We start from the raw sequence: 18,579 nt of genomic DNA on the forward strand, positions 1-18,579 counted from the left end.
CATATCCCTCAGATATTGCCAGATACTATGCCAACCAGTCATGCTATGCCACACCCTCCTGGGCCCACAAGGAGGTCCTACCTTCACACAACCTGTGGAAACTGACACCCACACAACCCATACCTAAATCCAGGTGTAGGTGTACTGCATCCCGAGATGAAAACACCTAAGGTAGCTGCATCCAAGCTGGTAGTGCAACACAACAATCCCTGCAGCCTAAGTCACTAAGACACCAGAACCCCGATTACAGCTAAAGAAGCTCCATGGACACTAAAGCATCCACCTGCAACCAAAGCAAATGTAGCACATCCAAACAACATCCTAGGACAGATTGTCAACAGGAAGTCTTTCCTTTGAAAATCACCCTGTAAAATTGGTAGAGGCAAATTGATACACTAGATGCACAAATACCAATGTAGATACACAGAAGCATGAGAAGAGAAAGGAACACAATGCCTCCAAAAGAACACAATATACTCTAGCAAGAAACCTAAAGAAAAGGAAATCAATGGATTTCCTGCAAAGAATTCAAAGGAATGATTTAAAGGACGCTCAATGACATATAAGAAAATATATACAGTCAGTTCAATGAAGTTAAGAAGACAATTCATTTTAGAAATAAGAAATTCAGCAAAGAGATTAAAGAATTAAAAAAACTTGCTATTAAAGAACTCAATAAATAAAATAAAGAATAAAGATCCACAATAGCAGAAATGATCAGGGAAAATGAGAAGTTTCTGATTCTGGAGACAGATTTCTTGAAACTAAGTAGATAAAAAAAAATAAAAAGAAACATTTCAAAGAACAAAGAAAGTCTTTGAGATTCATGGGACACTAGGAAGCAAGCAGTCACATTATGAACATGACAGAAGGAGAGAAAAGTCATAGAAAATAGGAAAGGTAGCAGAATACAACAATTACTAATAGGGCATTATGTAAAATTGTGGATGTGTAACCGACGTGATTCTGCAATCTGCATTTGGGGTAAAATTGGGGGTTCATAACCCACTTCAATCTAATGTATGAAATATGATATGTCAAGAGCTTTGTAATGTTGTGAACAACCAATAAAAAAATAAATTAAAAAAAAAAGAAAATCATAGAAAACCTATTCAATGAAATAATTGCTGAAAACTTTTCAAATCTTGGGAAAAGATATGTACCTTCAGGTTCAGTAATCTCAAAGGATCCTCAATAAAGTCAAACAAAAGAAATGCCCCTCCCAGGCATAGTACAAACCCTCTGATGTATAAGAACAAGAGAGAATTCTACAAAATAGTAAGAGAAAAGCATCAAATCACTTATAAAGGAATTCCCATAGTAGACGTCTCAGCTGAAATCTATAGGCCAAGACAGAATGAAATGGTATATTCAAAGTCCAAAAGAAAAAACAATACCAATCAAGAATATCTAAAGCTGTCTTTCAGAAATAAAGGGGATATAAAGATTTTTCAATACAAGAAAAATGGATTTCATCACAACCAGACTGGCCCTATAACAAATCATTAAGGTAGTACTACATTAAAATGGAAAGGATGACAACATAAAATAGTACAATTCAACAGTAGAGCAGATGCACATAAAAGGTTATACACCATAATCAAGGGTGATTTATCCTAAAGATACAAGGATGGTTCAACATGCACAAATTAGGTATAAAAGGAATATACCTCAATGCAATAGAGCAAAAACTACAAACCTACAGCCTACATTATACTGAATGGGGAAAAGATTTTCCTTTCCTTTTCTCTAAGATCAGGAAAAAAATGAAGATATCTACTTTATTTAATATTGAAAGTCTTAGAACAATGAAATAAGAGAAAAAAATGAAAGGCATCCAAATAAGAAAAAAGAAGATCAGAAAGTTAGTGAACTCTGCAATAAAAATAAAATTCTGATGAAATCAATTGAAGAGGACATACAAAAAGGGGTAACAACATTCCCTGTTCATGAATTGGAAGAATATTATTAAAATGTTTGTACTACCCAAAGTGATCTTCAGATTAAATCCAATTCCTACCAAAATACCAAAGGTATTCCTCACAGAGCTAGGGAAAACACTCTGAAAATGTGTATGGAACTATAAGAGACCCTGAAGAGCAAAAGCAACTCTGAGCAGAAAGAAGAAATCTGGAGGCATTGTAACACCCGATTTCAATGCATACTACAAAGGAATAGTAGCCACTAAAGCAGGTAAAAGCACAAAAACAGACACAGAGACCAATGAATTGAACATAGAACCAGAAATAAATTCATATATTTACTGTCAACTGATGTTTGACAAAGATAGCAAGAACATACATACGTTGGGGGAAAGGAAAATCTCTGAGATGAATGATCCTGGGAATACTGGGTATCTACATGCAGAAGAAAACAAGACCCCAATCTCTCACTATGCAAAAATCAACTAAAAACAAATCCAAGACTTGAATATAAGACCTAAAAGTCCGAGACAACTGGAAGAAAATATAGTGACAAGACTTCAGGACATTAGTCTAGGGAAAGAGGCTTTGAATATGACCCCCAGAACACAGAGAAGAAAGCAAAAATTCATAAATGTAACTATATAAAACTAAAAAATTTCATGCAACAATGGAAATAATCAATAAAGAGACAATCTACAGAATGGGAGGAAATATTTGTGAACTATCCATCTAAGAAGGAATTAATTTTCATAATACTTAAGGGACTCAAGCAACTCCAGAAAAAAAAATCAGATTATAAATAGGTGAATGATCTAAATATACATTTCTCAAGAGATGATATACAAATGTCCAACAAATATAATAAAGTTGTTCAGCATCATTTATTATCAGATAAATACAAAATATAAATCAAAATGAGATACCACAATGAAATATCATCTCAGCCCAGTTAGAATGGATATTTTTGAAAAGAAAAAAAATACAAATTCTGGTGAGGATACAGAGAAAGGAGAACTGTCACACATTATTGTTGGGATGTAAATTAGTAAAGTCATTATGGAAAATAGTCTGGAGTTTCTCAAAACACTAGAAATATAACTACCATGTGATCTAGCAATCCGACTGCTGGGTAAAGAGCCAAAGAAATTGAAATCAATTATGTCAGAGAGACATCTGTACCTCCATGTTTATTGCAGCACTGTTCCCAATGTCTAAATAAGAAATCAACCTAGGTGTCCATGTGGTGAATATATACAAAATGAAATAAAAAATAATGAAATTCTGTCATTTGCAGCAACATGGATGAATCCGTGGGACAATGGACTAAGTGAAATAAATCAGCCACAGAAAGACAAATATGTCATTTTATTATGTGGAATCTAAAAGGTTGATCAAAAGAGGTGAGGAAGGGGGGGATAGAGAAAGGATTGTTAAGGCATACCAGGATGCCATTGGTTAGGAGGTGTAGCTTCTAATGTTTTACAGCATAGTAGGTCAACTATAGTTGATAACAACTGAATATTTCAAAGCAGCTAGCAAGAGAGGCTTTTAAATATTCTCTACACAAAGAAATGATATATGTCTGAGGTTACGGACATGCCAATTACCCTGATCTGATCATTACATAATATATATATATATATATATATATATATATATATATATATATATACGCATTGAAATGTCACACCATACCCCATTAATAGATACAATTACTATGGCAATTAAAGATCAATTTTAAAAAGAGATTTTTTTATATTAAAATAGTTGGAAACCTCTGATTTTTATCATTTTAGAACTTTGTGGTTAATTGGCATTGGCACACTAGAACATGTAATTACAAGAACTTCATTCTATAGATTAAAAAAAACCTCAAAAATCTATGTAATTGTCCAAAGTTATGCAATCAGCAAGCAGAGTTTGGATTGTGGTCTTCTGCCTTTTCCCTTAGCACTCTTCCCAAGATTCTACATCATGCCAGGCATGCAATTAGTTTACATGACTTCATTTTATACTGATTCATATTTGACACCCCTTCACACAGTATGATTCAGATGCACAAAAAAAATATAATGTAATTTCTTTTTGTCACATTTTTGGATCTTTAGAGGAAAACTAATGTCTTAGCTACATATTGTCCCCTATCTTGCAGATTATATATAAGACTAAACAAAAGAATCCTTTGACTTGTTGATTTGGTTAAATGCATAGGCAGAAGATTGCTGAAGAAAGCCTATTAGATCCACATTTGAGTGAAAATTATTTCTTAGACTTCCCCGCCCCCCATAAAAAGGTCTGCAGAGACAGGTGTTGTTTCTCTTTTATAAAATATATAAATATATATTATATATACAAATATATGAATATATTATATGTACTCTCTCTATATATATAACATCAATCTTCTTAAAATTTATATATATATACATATATATAAACATGATTTTGGACAACTTAGTTATTTATCTGTGTGTGTGTATACATATGCACACACACACACACACACACACACACAGAGAGAGAGAGAGAGAGAGAGAGAGAGAGAGATCTCAAAGTGGAATTCCAGTGTTTATAATAATAGCCAAAAGGCAGAAGGAACTCAAATGTCCAACAATGAATGAATGGACAAACAAAATGTGGTATGTGTGTTTATGCAAAGAAACACTATTTAGCCCTCCAAAAGAAGAAGACTGTGATAAATACTATAACACCCACGAAACTTGTGAATACCATGCTAAGCAAAATAAACCAGTCACAAAAAATGACAAATACTGGATTATTCTATTTCTATGAAGTACCTAGTACTATAGTCAGGTTCGTAGGCAGAGAAATTAGAATGGTGATTATCACTGGGGGGCTGGAGAAGAGAAGATAGGAGTTGTTTTTTAGTGGGTATAGTTTCAATTCTACAAGATGAAAAAAGTTCATTTTGGAGGGGCGAGTAGTGACAGTTGTACAATGAAGTACTTAATAGGGATGAACTGTGTATTCAAAAATTGTTAAGATGGTAAAGCTTATGTCTTACAATGATAAAAAAAATTTTAAAAATTTAAATGATAAAGTCAAAGATAATTTTAGGTGGTTTCACAGTCATGTCAAAGAACTTCTGTTCACAAGTATGCACAGTCAGAAAACCTAAATATCTAGACCACATCTTGGAAGTCTCAATATTTGGAAAAGCTAATGAGGTTGAAACCAGAGCCACAAAGTGAACATTCTAGGTTCAAGATAACGTTATACTTAGCACCCTCTTGAATTGGATTTGGCCAATAACATGTGAGCAGAAGCAATGTCCAAGGCCTTAGAGTGAAAGTATTTGTTTAGACTCCTTTAGACTCCTCCTTTTCCTGCCCTGGAGGCCACGGGTGTGGAGGTGGAGATGGAGCTGCTGTCAGCAGGGATTATTGTGGGCACACAGTGTACCCAGTACCCAACAATTTGCACAGGAGCTGTGGCCAAATGGGGAAATAACCCTTTGTGGTGTTAAGCCACCATGATTCGCAATCATTGGTTGCACGTAATCTCTCCCATCCTCATATAGAGTTTTAGAAGGAGTGTTAGAACATGAGAAATCGAATTTCAGCATGTATTAGTAAAAAGGCACTCTTTAATAACAGCCATTTTCTCTACAACAGATTTCTGAAAGAAAATTCACGATGATCATTCTTCATGCAATGCACAAGATTATAACAACAACTATTAACAGTACAGAAAATTTCGTTTCTTTCCATACGTAGGTTGACATCACATGCTATGCATGACTCAGTGTAGAATGTATGAATGTATTTTGTTTTGCTTGTTTGTGGTCGAGATGGGGAGAACATCCTAAATAATAGGCACATGAAACATTTCCTTTCTCCCTCCAAGAATGTAGCAGCAGTTGCTACATCGCACTTGGAAAGGGAAGGTGTTCAGCAGCATGTACTCTTCATTTCATCAAGTGTCAGATTCCTGGATGCTTTGGACAGTTTTCTAACTAAGGATCTGTTAATCTTCTAGGGGCATGATGGCTAGAAGAGAAAGTACACAGAAGCCAGTCTCCAGCAGGTTTTGTGGGCGGGAGAGGGTGGAGGGCTTTCCTCTCCCTTTTTCCTGATCATTCCTCAGCTGCAGAGTGACTATGAGCTGAAGCTATTCCCAAACATCTGAAAACCATTTATAAAAAACTGAGGTTACTACAAATAAAGACACTTTAAGCTGGTGGTTCATATCTTTAGTTCATGATGTAACGAGACACTAAAATAATAGTGTGTGCTCTAGTGGGAAAAATCATTGAACAGAGTTATGAGACACGTGGTCCACTCCCACCATCAAACTGGGACAAGTCACTCAACTGCCTAGGACCTTATTTCTCTCATCTGTAAGTAAGAGAGGTCAGATCAGTGTCTCCCCAAAAGTGGTCTTTGGTCCAACTCTGGGTATATGAGGGCAGTACCTGTAACAAATGCAGATTCTTAGACTCATCCTACTCATGTAAATCAGAATCTCTGAGTGTGAGGCTTGGGAATCTGCATTGAAAGTTTCTAAGCACTTAGTCAGATATCTCTATGCTTGGTGACCTCTGGAAGTATATAATATAGCAGATAAAATATTGGGAAGGAAATTATCAAAGACAAATGAAAGCAGATATTCCTCAAACTGACTTGCACATGCTGAACTTTGTGAACCACAAGATTAAAGAATCACTAAGCCTTCTTCCAGCTATGCAGTCCCATGTCATGAATGGGGTAGAAAAGAAATGTTGCTTCTGTCCCACCCACTCCATCATCCCCCAAAATGCACAATTCTCTACTTAGAGATCATCCTAGTACAAAACAAAATATTAAAACTGATATGGAATTAATATCTATTCAGAACTATTTCCCCATTCATTTTACCTCATCTCTATTCTCTACTACAAAAAAAGTCTGAATATCAATCACACCTTAGAGAATAAATTTTAATACAATAGATGATATTTCAAGGCCAGATCTTTACATCATGTTAACTCCATGTTCCCTCATAAAACTGTTTCCAAATATAAACACCAAAATTTGTAAAACAAAATATTACTGTGCTGCATCTATCAGCAAATAGGTTAGACTCTGTTTTACTTAAAACAGCATGAAATAAGATGGAAATAGTTACTGAAAATATGAAAACTAAAACACAAAATGAAAAAAGAAAGTATGTATTATTGTGTTTGAAACCCAGAAGGTAAGCAATGATTCCATTCCCTCAATAAAATCCCGAGTCTCTTAGTTGCAGAGAGGGTCAGTATACCCAGAACCAGTTCCCAGACCTCTAGAACTCCAGTTCAGGGTCTTCTTTATAATATTGGGCAAAGTCTCATACTGAGAATTGAAAAGCATCAGTCTTGGAAAAGTATGTATCATAACCAAAATGATTTTTAATGGGATTTGGAAACGGGTAAGGATGAGAAAATGGAATTATGAAAGAGAATACATAGTGCTAACTTCTAGTCTAACATGGCAGATTGAACACCATATTTTCTCCATTCTTTCGGAAATGTCTTTTAAAATAACAGTAAATAAATAAAGATGACAAGAGAACTGGAAAGGAGACAACAGCAGACAAAAGATGCCAATAAATTCTTGGAATATGGAAAACTCGTGGAGGATGTAACTGGCTGAACAGAATTGTGCCTGCAGAGAAAGACAATGATGAGAAGCAAGACCATTTGGCCTGTAAAACTTCAAGAAAGAAGACTTCCAACTTGGAAACACCTGGTGCTTTAGAAAGGGAGGGAAGAAGAGAGTTTATCTACAAAAAGGAATACTGGTTGAAAATCTATGAAGATTGTTAGAAAATAAAACTGAGAAAAATCTTGTAAATAAAACCATAACAATAAGGAAATAAAAATAAGAGAAAATGTTTTTAAAGATAGATTTTTGATATAGGAAACCCATAACTAATAGGCATTTCATATAAAGAAGACATATAAGATATTGGGAGTGAATTATAAAAGACATATGAAAGCAGATATTCCTCAAACTGAAGGAGATAGATCTATTGAAAGCCCACAGATAACCTAGCACAATTAATTTAAATAAACCACACCAAGCCACAATATCATGAAACTTCAACATAGCACTCAGCAAATTATGGCTTGTAAGCCAAATCTTGCCTATCAACTGTTTTTGTAAATAGTTTATTGGAGCAGAGCCTTATTCCAATTATATAATCATTCATTTACATATTGTCTATGGTTATTTTCATGTACAACAGCAGAGTTGAGTAGCTGGGACACAGTATGGCCCACAAAGCCTAAAATACATACTACATTGCCCTTTACAGAAAAATTGTACCAACCCCCATTTAGAGTACCAGATATAAAGTAACCATTCTAGAAATATTTTTTTTTTAAATCAGACTAACAACACAGGATCTAGATTAGAAATGTCATTGGATGCTCAAAGAGATATAGTAATGTCTTCAAAACTTGGGTGGTGTGGTGGAGAGTAGATACAGGGAGAAAATTATTTTCAACATAGGACTATAAACCATGCAAAGTAAGAAACAAGTGAGAGAGCAGAATAATTTTTTTAGACACAAAACTAATTAAAAATTTTACTTCCATACTCATACTTTATGGTTGTGGAAACTGTAATAGGAAATTTGACAGAATAAAAACAGTAGAGGGAAGTCTTGGTATGACAGCTAAGTGGACAACTCTGCAGAAAGCAATCAGACAGGAAGACAGCCCAAGACTGTGGAAGGAGAAACCCTAGCAAAGGAACAAATAGGATTGTACTGTGCCTTGGCACCTGAAAAAGGTATTTATAATATTATGATAGGTCTATGTAGCATTAGAGGGAAAGAGTGACAATTACATAAATTAAGAATTTTCTTTCTACCAAGGCAATTATTAACTCCCTTTTAAAAATATGATAAGTAGGGGCTGGGGATGTGGCTCAAGTGGTAGCGCGCTTGCCTGGCATGTGTGAAGCACTGGGTTCAATCCTCAGTACCATATACAAATAAAGATGTTGTGTCCGCCAAAAACTAAAAAATAAATATTAAAGAGAAATAGAAAAATCCACATAGATGATGATTTTGATACTCTTCTCTCAGTATTCAATATAATAAGTATAAAGAAAATCAGTAAGTGTACAGATGATTTGAACAATGCTATCAACAGGACTTAACCGATATTTATAGACTATTCCACCAAACAACAGCCAGGAAAAAAGTAGAAGACACAAATCCGTAGAAAATCTAGTTCTTTTCAAACATACATATGAGTGTATTTACTAAGAGTGAACATACTCTATGCCATAAAGCAAGTGTCAACAAATTTTTAAAAATTCAAGTTCCATAAAATGTATTCTCTGACCAGATTGGAATTAAATTTTAAAAATCAATAACATAAAGATATCTGGGAAATCCTGTATTGTTTAGAAACAAAACAATATACTTCTGAATACCCACTGGTCAAATAAGAAATCAAAGTGAAATAACAAATATTTTGATCTGAATAAAACTGATACATCAAAATTTATGGCATATGACTAAATAAGAATTAAATAACATTTAAATCATTAAAAAGCTATATCAAAAAACCAAAAAGGTCTTATAGCTATGATCTCAGCATATGCCTTAAGAAACTAAAAAAAATAAGACCAAATAAAACTCAAAATAGTATCAGAAAAAAAAATAATATAAAAGAGAAATGAAAATATAAGCAAGGAAATAGAAAGCAAGAACAACAAAGAAAAATTCATGAAATCAAAAGTGGTTCTTTAAGAAGGCTTGGTAAAATTGAAAATTTTCTAGATTAGTCAGGAAAAAAAAGAAAGAACAAAAGAAAGAACCAGTAGCAGAAATGAGTCAGACAACATAACTACATACTCTAGTAATATTAAATTAGATAATAAAGGAGCACAAAAAGAAAAACAAAAGAAATATTTATTAATAAAACTGACAAAAATGTGTAAGACTATATACTGAAACAATCTGATATGGCTTAAAGGACCTAAACAAATAAAGAGATATACCATATCCATGGATCATAAAACTTAGTATTGTCAAGAAGCCAATTTTCTCAAAATAAATCTATAAATTAAAATACTCCCAAATAAATCCCTGCTTGCATGTTTTTAAACTACCAAACTGATTATAAAATTCATATAAAATAACCAAATCTATGATCTGAAAATGAAGGACAAAGTTGGAAGGATCACATTCCTGAGTTAATGACCTTTTATAAAACTCCAGTACACAAGAGAGCATGCTACTGGCATAGCAATAGACAAAGAGTTCATTCAAGTACAATGGAAAACCCAAAAATAGACCCCACATGAATAGACAACTGATTTTAATGAAGGTATGTATATAGACAGCATAGTGGAGAAAGGGTAATCGCTACAAAAAAAAATTATGCTAGAACAATCGAATTTCAAATTATGTGAAAACTGAACTGTGGCCCATGCATACAAATGAACTCAATATGATATGTAGATTAAATGTAAAACCAAAAACTAGAAACTTTTAGGAAAAATATTTCTGTGATCCTTGAGTAGATCAAATGTTTCTTAGAAATGAGCAAAATCACAATACACCAAGAAATGATTTGATAAGTCCAATTTCATCAAAATTAAAAACTTCATCAGAAGATGCTATTAAAGGAAAAGACACACCACAGACTGAGAAAAAAATTTTCAAATCATGCATTTCTTCAAAGACATAGCCAGAATACATCAAGAATTCTCCAAACTCGATAATAAAAAAATAACAATTCAATAAAGAACCAATATTTGAATAGAAATTTTTCCAAAGAAGAGTACTGTCATGCATAATATTCATAATGACATTTCAGTAGATAATGGACTGCTTATATGATGGTGGTCCCATAAGATTTTATCACTTAGTGACATCAGAATAGTCATAGTTTATGTAAGTACACTCTATCAGGTTCAAAAAATGACAAAAATCATGCAATGACTCATTTCTCAGAATATTTATCCACCATTAAGTTATACATGACTATATATGCAAATAAACCCATGAAATAAATAAAACCCATGAAAAAATGTTCAACATCATTAATACTTAGTGAATTGCAAATTAAAACACAGAATAAACTATTACTACAGGTATGGCTAAAATAAAGCACCACACATGCCAGGGGTTGGCAAAGATAAGAAGAATTCTAAGTCTCATGAGCTTTTGTAAGAACATAAAATGATAGAGTGGCCTTCCTTTATCCTCAGGGAATATTCTCTGAGACACTCAGAAAATGCTTAAAATCTCAGGTAATACCAATGGTTTTTCTCATTCATACATTTCTATGGGAAACTTTGATTTATAGATGAGGCAGAGTAAAAAATTAACAAAAATAACAATGATATGGAACAGTTAGCAATACAATCATAAGTTATTTAAAACTTATAAATTATTTCTTTAACTTTCCATTTAATATTTTCAGACCACAGCTGACAACAGAGAATAGAAAACACAGAAAGTGAAACCATGGGTTGGGGGGACCACGGTGTCATCATTAAAAACTAAGTTTCTTAAAAAGTTAAGCACACACCTAACATATGATTCAGCCATTCAACTCCTAGGTATTTACATAATATAAATAAAAACCACATATTCGTACAAACACTTGTACACAACTGTTCATAGCAACTTTATTTATAGTAGCCAAAAAGAAACACACTGGATATTAATAGGTGAAAGTTGATGTACAATAAACTGTGAAAAATCCATACAGTGTAAACTCAGGGGGAATAAAAGCAATGAACTATTATTGATATATGATACAGCATAGATAATTACAAGATAATTATACTGAGTGAAAAAGGCCAAACCAAAAAGGATGTGGGGGGTCTGGTCCCATTTACAAAAAACTCTAGAAATGTAAACTAATTTATAGAAATGTAAACTAATTATGTTCCTAATGATATGGATGAGAGGGAGACATCACAAAAGGTCATGAGGAAACTGGGATAACGGTGTCATGGGTGTATGCATACATCAAAACTTATTAAGTTGTACATTTTAAATGTGTAGTTTACTGTATGCCAGATATACCTCAAGACAATAAAAATGAAAATGATTGCCTCTTGGGATGGTATCTAAGCTTAAGAAAAACAGTGGAGCAAGAAGTTGCTGTTTCTTTCTAAGCTCTTAGTAGTATTTTTTAAACACACAGTAGTTATTACTCTAAAAATTAAAATAAAAGACAGCAAACACATAAACAGACCAATAAAAGACAGGCAAGCCCTTTTCAAGCTCCCTAGTTGAAAAATCTATCCATAAAGGCACAGATTCTTTTCAGCCATTCTAGAACTATTTACTTCACTACTGAATTCCTAGCAAGTATAGCACCAAGAACACCACTGGAAGTGAAAAATATTCAATCTTTATATTTTAATGAGCCATCATTGATATACTACCAAAAGGACACAAATTGCCACTAAGTGACATTTTTAAGCAATAGTAGTAGATTTGCACTGATGTGGAAACCCACTCTCTTGATGGACTTTCTTCATTGTCACAGTTAGTATGTATTATCAGCTCCTTAATGATTTCTACAACCTATTTAAAAACACTAGTTACACCCATTCTCATGGGGGAAAAATTGGCTAACAGGGTGAGTTCAGGTTCAGCTTATGAAGGGAAATTAATCAGTAAAATAATCAGTTTTATAAACCTAAGGAGTGAGCGGAAAAGAATCTGAAAGGAGACTAATTCAGGCAGACTAGAAGGAAAAGGAAGTAACTTCTGAAAGTAGAAATATAGTAAGAAGAAAGAAATGTTGAGATTTCCAAATAATTTTCATTTGTATTAAAATTGTTCTTTGAGCTATTGCTGTAATTCCCTTTAATTTGTAGATCTTGATCTCAGACTATCCTTCTACAATATATATAAAAGAGAGGTCTGGTAATATGTACATGGATTGAGTACTTTAATTTAAAAAATGAAAAGTTTAAAGAATATGTAAATTCCAAATAATGTTCAAATCATCTGACACTGTCTCCTGGTTATAGGATGATTTCTCCTTGATTTGATATTAACTAGCCTCATTTTTTAAATCTATGTAATTCAATAATTACATAATGTCCAAGGTTAAAAAAAAAAAAGAGTTGCTCTGACAAACACCTGACCAGGTTAGTCCCATCTTATATTCTACCCAACCAGCTACCTTTTTTTTTTTTAAGAGAGAGCGAGAGATAAATTTTTAATATTTATTTTTTTAGTTTTCGGTGGACACAACATCTTTATTGTATTTTTCTGTGGTGCTGAGGATCCAACCCAGCTCCCTGCGCATGCCAACCGAGCTGTGATACCTTTGCGCCACATCCCCTGCCCACCAGCTACCATTTTTAAACTGTCCCAAACCCTTTCCTCAAGTTTAATCAGGCTGTTCACATGTGGAGAATAGCCCTGAAGAGTGGAAAAGGACCAAACCATTTGGAATTAGATAATAAGCCACTGCCAACCCACACACAAGGCCCAAATCTGCTTTTATCAACCTCGTCTATAAGACATGATTGAGACCTGGTGCAAGAAAGGACAGGTGCGTAATGTTAGGAAAATCAATTTGTTTTGAAGGCCAAAATCTGGAATGACTTGAAGTGATCTGAACAGGCAAAGTGGAAAGTATTTAAAATTATATATGTATATATGTCAAAAGTCTAAGAAACTGAATTAAACTCCTCTTTAGCATTTTTGCTACATCCAACATTAGTTGACATGTTAACAAAATCTTAAGGATAAGGTAGAACTTCTCCTGTGGGTATAAAAAAAATAAAACTGAAGTTGTCTTCATCTGGTTTGAAGTCAACCTGCCTGGAGTTGTTGGAGCTGGCAATACCTTTGGGAACACAGGCCAACACCCTTATTTTACAGATGAGGAAATGGAAGGTTCAGGACCTTGACCAAAATGACACAGCTAGTTAGGGGCAGAGCCAGAACTGGAGACTACATGCCAAGACTCCTGAGCCTTTTTTCTGTTCTCAGTTTACTTTTGGAGAATAATTCTCCAAAAAGGTCACCTTAAGAGTTGTCATTTTTGCACAACGATTATCAACCTACTGCACAAGGAATCACCTGAGACTTTAGGAATCTTGAGCCTGGGCCTCCCCTCTCCCCTAGTCATGTAATTCAGGTGGGGCAGTGACCCTAGCACAGGGAGTTCCAGAGCTCCCTTGGGTAACCCTACTATGCAGCCATCGATGAGAAGGCCTGCCTGGAACAAGGCATGGTGGGAATAAAACCTGCTGTTAATTAAGACAAACTTTTCCTATCTAAGCAGGTGTTCCCAGATGAAAATTTCTATCACTGATTAAGGTAGCCTCTCAGGTCCTGGGTCCTTCTGAGAATTCACTTTCGATCCTCTCTCAACCTCAAGAAGTGCACCTCAACAATTAAAATACAGAAATAGAATAAGAGAAATAGCGAAACAAGTTTCAAAACACTAAGTAAAAGTGAGGGCAGGAACCCCCACCCCACCCCCTGATTTGGACAAGTCTCACTAAGGAAACAAAGGGAAGCTATCTGGCAATAATTTGGGGCAAGAGTAACTGAGTATTTTCCCCAATAACCCAAGTAACCCTATGAAAAGCAAATCTATGTCGTCAAATTATGTACAAACTGCCTAAATCGTAGGTTTTCGGCCAAAGCTACCGGACTCTGAAAAACAAGCCAAGGCTAGATACCACAAGCATCTTGACACTGACTTGACTCTTGGCCCCGCCCCCTTCCCTAAGCAGCTCCCTCCAGTCTGGAAGTCATATACCACGAACTGTGAATTAGACACTTTCTCTCAGGGTCCTTTTACGCAGCCTGGGGGCCTAAGAACTCAGAACTCCCCGATTCCTGTACACTGTGTGACCCAGCAGAAAACCTCGGGAGGACTTGACGGGGTGTGGTGGGGACCAGCCCTCGTGCGCCCGCCTCATCTGCTCTCTGGAAGTACCGGAGAGCCCACCTGGTCTGCGGTCCGCTCTGCCCTGACACACAGCCACCGGTGGCCCCAGGGTGACTGTGTCAGAAGTTCACCGAGTCCGCTGAAGAGCGGAAGTGAGGAGGAGTATCCCAGCACCCTTGTCTCGCAGGCACCGCCCCAAGGCTCCCCCAGGAGCCAGAGAGGGGACTCCTCAGACTGTCTGGAAAGGTGGAGGGGTCGCGGGCTTCCCGAGAGATGACAGCTCTACCATCAGACGCCGCCTTCTCGCCCGGACTCTACACCTGGGAAGCAAGACCTAGGCGGCACCGGCGAGAAGCTGGGGCAGGGTCCCAGGACTCAGGGCAGAGATCGACCCCGCCAGCCTGAAGCTGGGGCTCGCCTTAGCTTTCCTCCACCTGTCCCAGCTCGGGTGGTGGCGCAGACTTGGAACAGACCTTCGCGGAAAAGAGCGCGCCCCAAGCTGTAAAGCGCCCCACCAGAGCACGACCAGAAGTTCAGGAAGGACGCTAGAAACGCAGGCTGCCCTACCTGTCCGGCGACATAGAGCAGGCACCAGGTGCCACCGAGGAGGCGGGCCAGGAACCCCGGGTTTCTGGGCGCCTCCCGCCGTGCCATGGTCCCCCGCGGAGACCAAAGGGAGTCTTGGAAGAGACCCCTCCCTGGAAGCTGTAGCCGCCTCCTGCGCGGACTGCTGGAGCTGCGCGGTTGCAGTCAGCGACCAAGCTCCAGGCGTGAGCCGCGCGAGGCCAGGCTGCGCTGGGGTTGGCGGTGCGTGTTCGGAGCAGCGGTGCGGCTGCGGAGCCCGGCAGCTTTCAATGGGAGCGCGTGCGCTGGGGGTGGGGGCGTTATTTGTGAATGTGCCGCTTGTCTTGGCTCAAGATGGTTCGCTCCCCCCACCCCGCCCGCCCCGGCACCCCCTCCGGCTCCTGCTCCTCCCCTCCGGTGTCAGCCCAGCAAAGGCGGGGAGCAGAGACACCCAGCCGCCCGGGCAGCAACCCCCTTGCGCGTTTTGGGAAACCCGAGAGGAGCTGCGCTCTAGCTTCTATTTATTTGTTCTTAAGGGGAGGATCGCGCGCTGCCCACCTTTGCTTAAGTTTGGAATGCCACCCTGCCGGCCCTCGGAAAAGGAAAAGCTTTCCTAGGATGCTGAAACTTTCCAGGGAACGAATCCCCGAGGCCATTCTCTGAGCGCTTTCCCTAGAGCCCAAGCTCTGCAGACTTGTTGCTGTCCTAGGAGCAGCGCAGCGTAAGACCCTCCGGAGGCTAGGGACGACGCTGATTAAGAAATTCACAACCCCAAATAATGGGACGGAACTGAACGTTTTAATGTGTTTGTCTGTGGGGACCTGTCTCCAGGGCTCTCATAGGGGATTCTTTGATGATGATGATTTGTTTTGCAACCTCGATTTGGGAAAAGCAAAGGAGACCCACTACAGTTGGGTAGGGACACAGAAAGCGGTGCACAGCTGGGAGCCCAAGAAATGGTTCAACGAAACTGACTTCCCTAGTTGTCTTTCTCTACCGGGGCTACAGGGGTAAAGGTAGGGCGCTCCTACTCTGATTTGCACCTCACTTTTATTACATTTTTGAGGCTTTCAAACCTTCTCTTTAACAGAAAATAAACATTGTGCTCTGTTGCGGTTACCATTGGGACCTAGGCTTAGTTTTTCCTCAAAACCTAACACTCCAGAATCAGCCTCCCAAAGCATCTTTATAAGAAAGCAAATCCCCCACCCTCCTTCCAGCCGTCTTCCAGGCCACTCCACCCCTCTTCAACTTTGGCAGTGAAGCTGGAAGAGGCGGGGAGCTGGCCCCACTTCAGTAAACTCACAGGATAAGGAGAGTGAGCCTCGCGCTCGTGAAATCACTTCTGTGAAGTTCCCACCACGTGCACTCCTTGGGATGAGCCCAGCATGAAATTAAGACGCCACCATCATACTCCCTAGCAATCAACTCAATCCATATACTCCTGGATACCTATTGCAAGCCAGGCGCTGTGCTTAGTTGTAGCCCACCAACGACTGGGACCAAGTTGGATTCTGCCCATTTTAATTGGGTAAACAGACCAGACACAAACTGCTGACCGAGAATGAGAGGCAAAGTCAGGGTAGAAGAGATATAGGAAATGAATGTTCCTGGAGCTAGGGTCATCATTTATATCCAGCATGAGGTTTTGTGCTTTAAATAGTAAAGGAGGCTGTTTTTCAGTATATTCACCTAGTTTTATTTATTTATTTAGTTAGTTAGTTAGTTGAAAAGGAGCAATACCTTTATTTTACTTGTTTTTATGTGGTTCTGAGGATCGAACTCAGCGCCTCACATGTGTGAGGCAAGCGCTCTACCACTGAGCTACGCCCTCAGACCAGTATATTCACTTATTTACTCATACTATACACATTTATTGAGTTCCCAACAAGTGTGGGGGGGGGAAGAAGTGAAAAAACAGCCTACTTTTGTTCTATCTCAGAAAAAGTTCAAAGGTCAAAACATCCAGAGATTTTTAAAGGGGTCTTAAGCCCGAATTTCAATTTCAATTGATGAAGAGAAAAGGAAAAGCTATTAAAATTAAATAAATATTATTAAGTCATAATTTTTTAAAATAAACAATACCAACAACAAAAAACACCAAATACCCCCACCATCACCACCCCACACACAAAGAACAAAGGTCATAAAAGCTAGAAACAGGAAATAATTTCTGTGGAGGATTACAAATGTCTTGTTAGGATGATTGAGCCAGGTTCTGCCGAAAAGGGCAAAGCTGTGCTTGGTGGGGAGGTTTACCTAACATGTTCTGTGAGGGATACCTCCAGCACCAGGCTTGAAGAAGGAATTAGTACACCAGGAATCAGTGATAGGCAACATTAACTGAATGAAGTCTTTAAACAATACTCAAAATAGATGTAGATTATCCCACTATGACATACAAGAACACTGAAACTCAATGGTTAAGGAGCCTAGGACTGGAACCAGGCCCTAGAGGGGAGTACAACAACACGATTTCAGTTTGGGGAGGGAACTCTAACCCAGCCACATACTCTAAACCCCAAAGAATTTGATCATCTAATAGCCACACTTTTATTTTTAATTAGTTGAAGAAACTAAGACCCAGAAAAATTTAATGAAGTGTCTAATGTCTCTTAGGAGGCAGATGAATTGGTTCCTACCTCAAAGTGGTTAGAGAAGAGCAAGCTGCTTCTCTTTAAATAATGAGGCAATAGAAGAAAACAAAAATTTAAAGTTAATTATAGGGCAGTTAAGTATAGAATTTTTTAAAAGGGTGAAAGTCTAAAAGGAGGAAGACCATCCAAGAAGATACTGCCATAAACTGTCAGTAAGATGGAAAAAATTCTAGTGCTATAAATGTACCTGGATAGTGGAGAAAAGCCCAAAAAGAGAAGGAAAGCATTGTTTGTGCTCATATAATATGAAGAGACAGCATCTCCCCAGAGCATCTCCATACCAGTGGGCCAACAGATCCTTTCATCAGACCCCAGCCTTAAATGTTAGCATATAGCACAGTTTTGCCGGTTGTTCAGTTTTTGCTTTACAACCTGTAGGTATTTTAAAACCTTGTAATCAATAGACCTCATCCATAGTTTAAAGAATGACTGGATACCAAGGAAGCGCTCTCATTATCCACTGAAGACCAAGTTCTCTTGACAAAATGTAGGAAGGCTACTTAAAGCAGATGCTTTACTTCTTAACAGTTTAATAACTTCACTATGATACAAG

The 18,579-nt window shown here is 37.5% G+C and overlaps 1 protein-coding gene across 1 annotated transcript in view; it reads right to left on the reverse strand.

The window, feature by feature from the left end:
• LOC308639959 (uncharacterized protein) overlaps positions 1-15,511 on the reverse strand; it is a 459,919-nt gene extending 444,408 nt beyond the window's left edge. Inside the window, exon 1 of the mRNA XM_081278364.1 lies at positions 15,373-15,511. The gene's annotated coding sequence lies outside the window, so the exon portion shown is untranslated. The remainder of the gene's footprint in view (positions 1-15,372) is intronic.
• Positions 15,512-18,579: the final 3,068 nt, after the last annotated feature.

The sequence above is a fragment of the Spermophilus citellus genome, assembly GCF_964194105.1.
Source record: "Spermophilus citellus genome assembly, chromosome: 2".
NCBI lineage: Eukaryota > Metazoa > Chordata > Mammalia > Rodentia > Sciuridae > Spermophilus > Spermophilus citellus.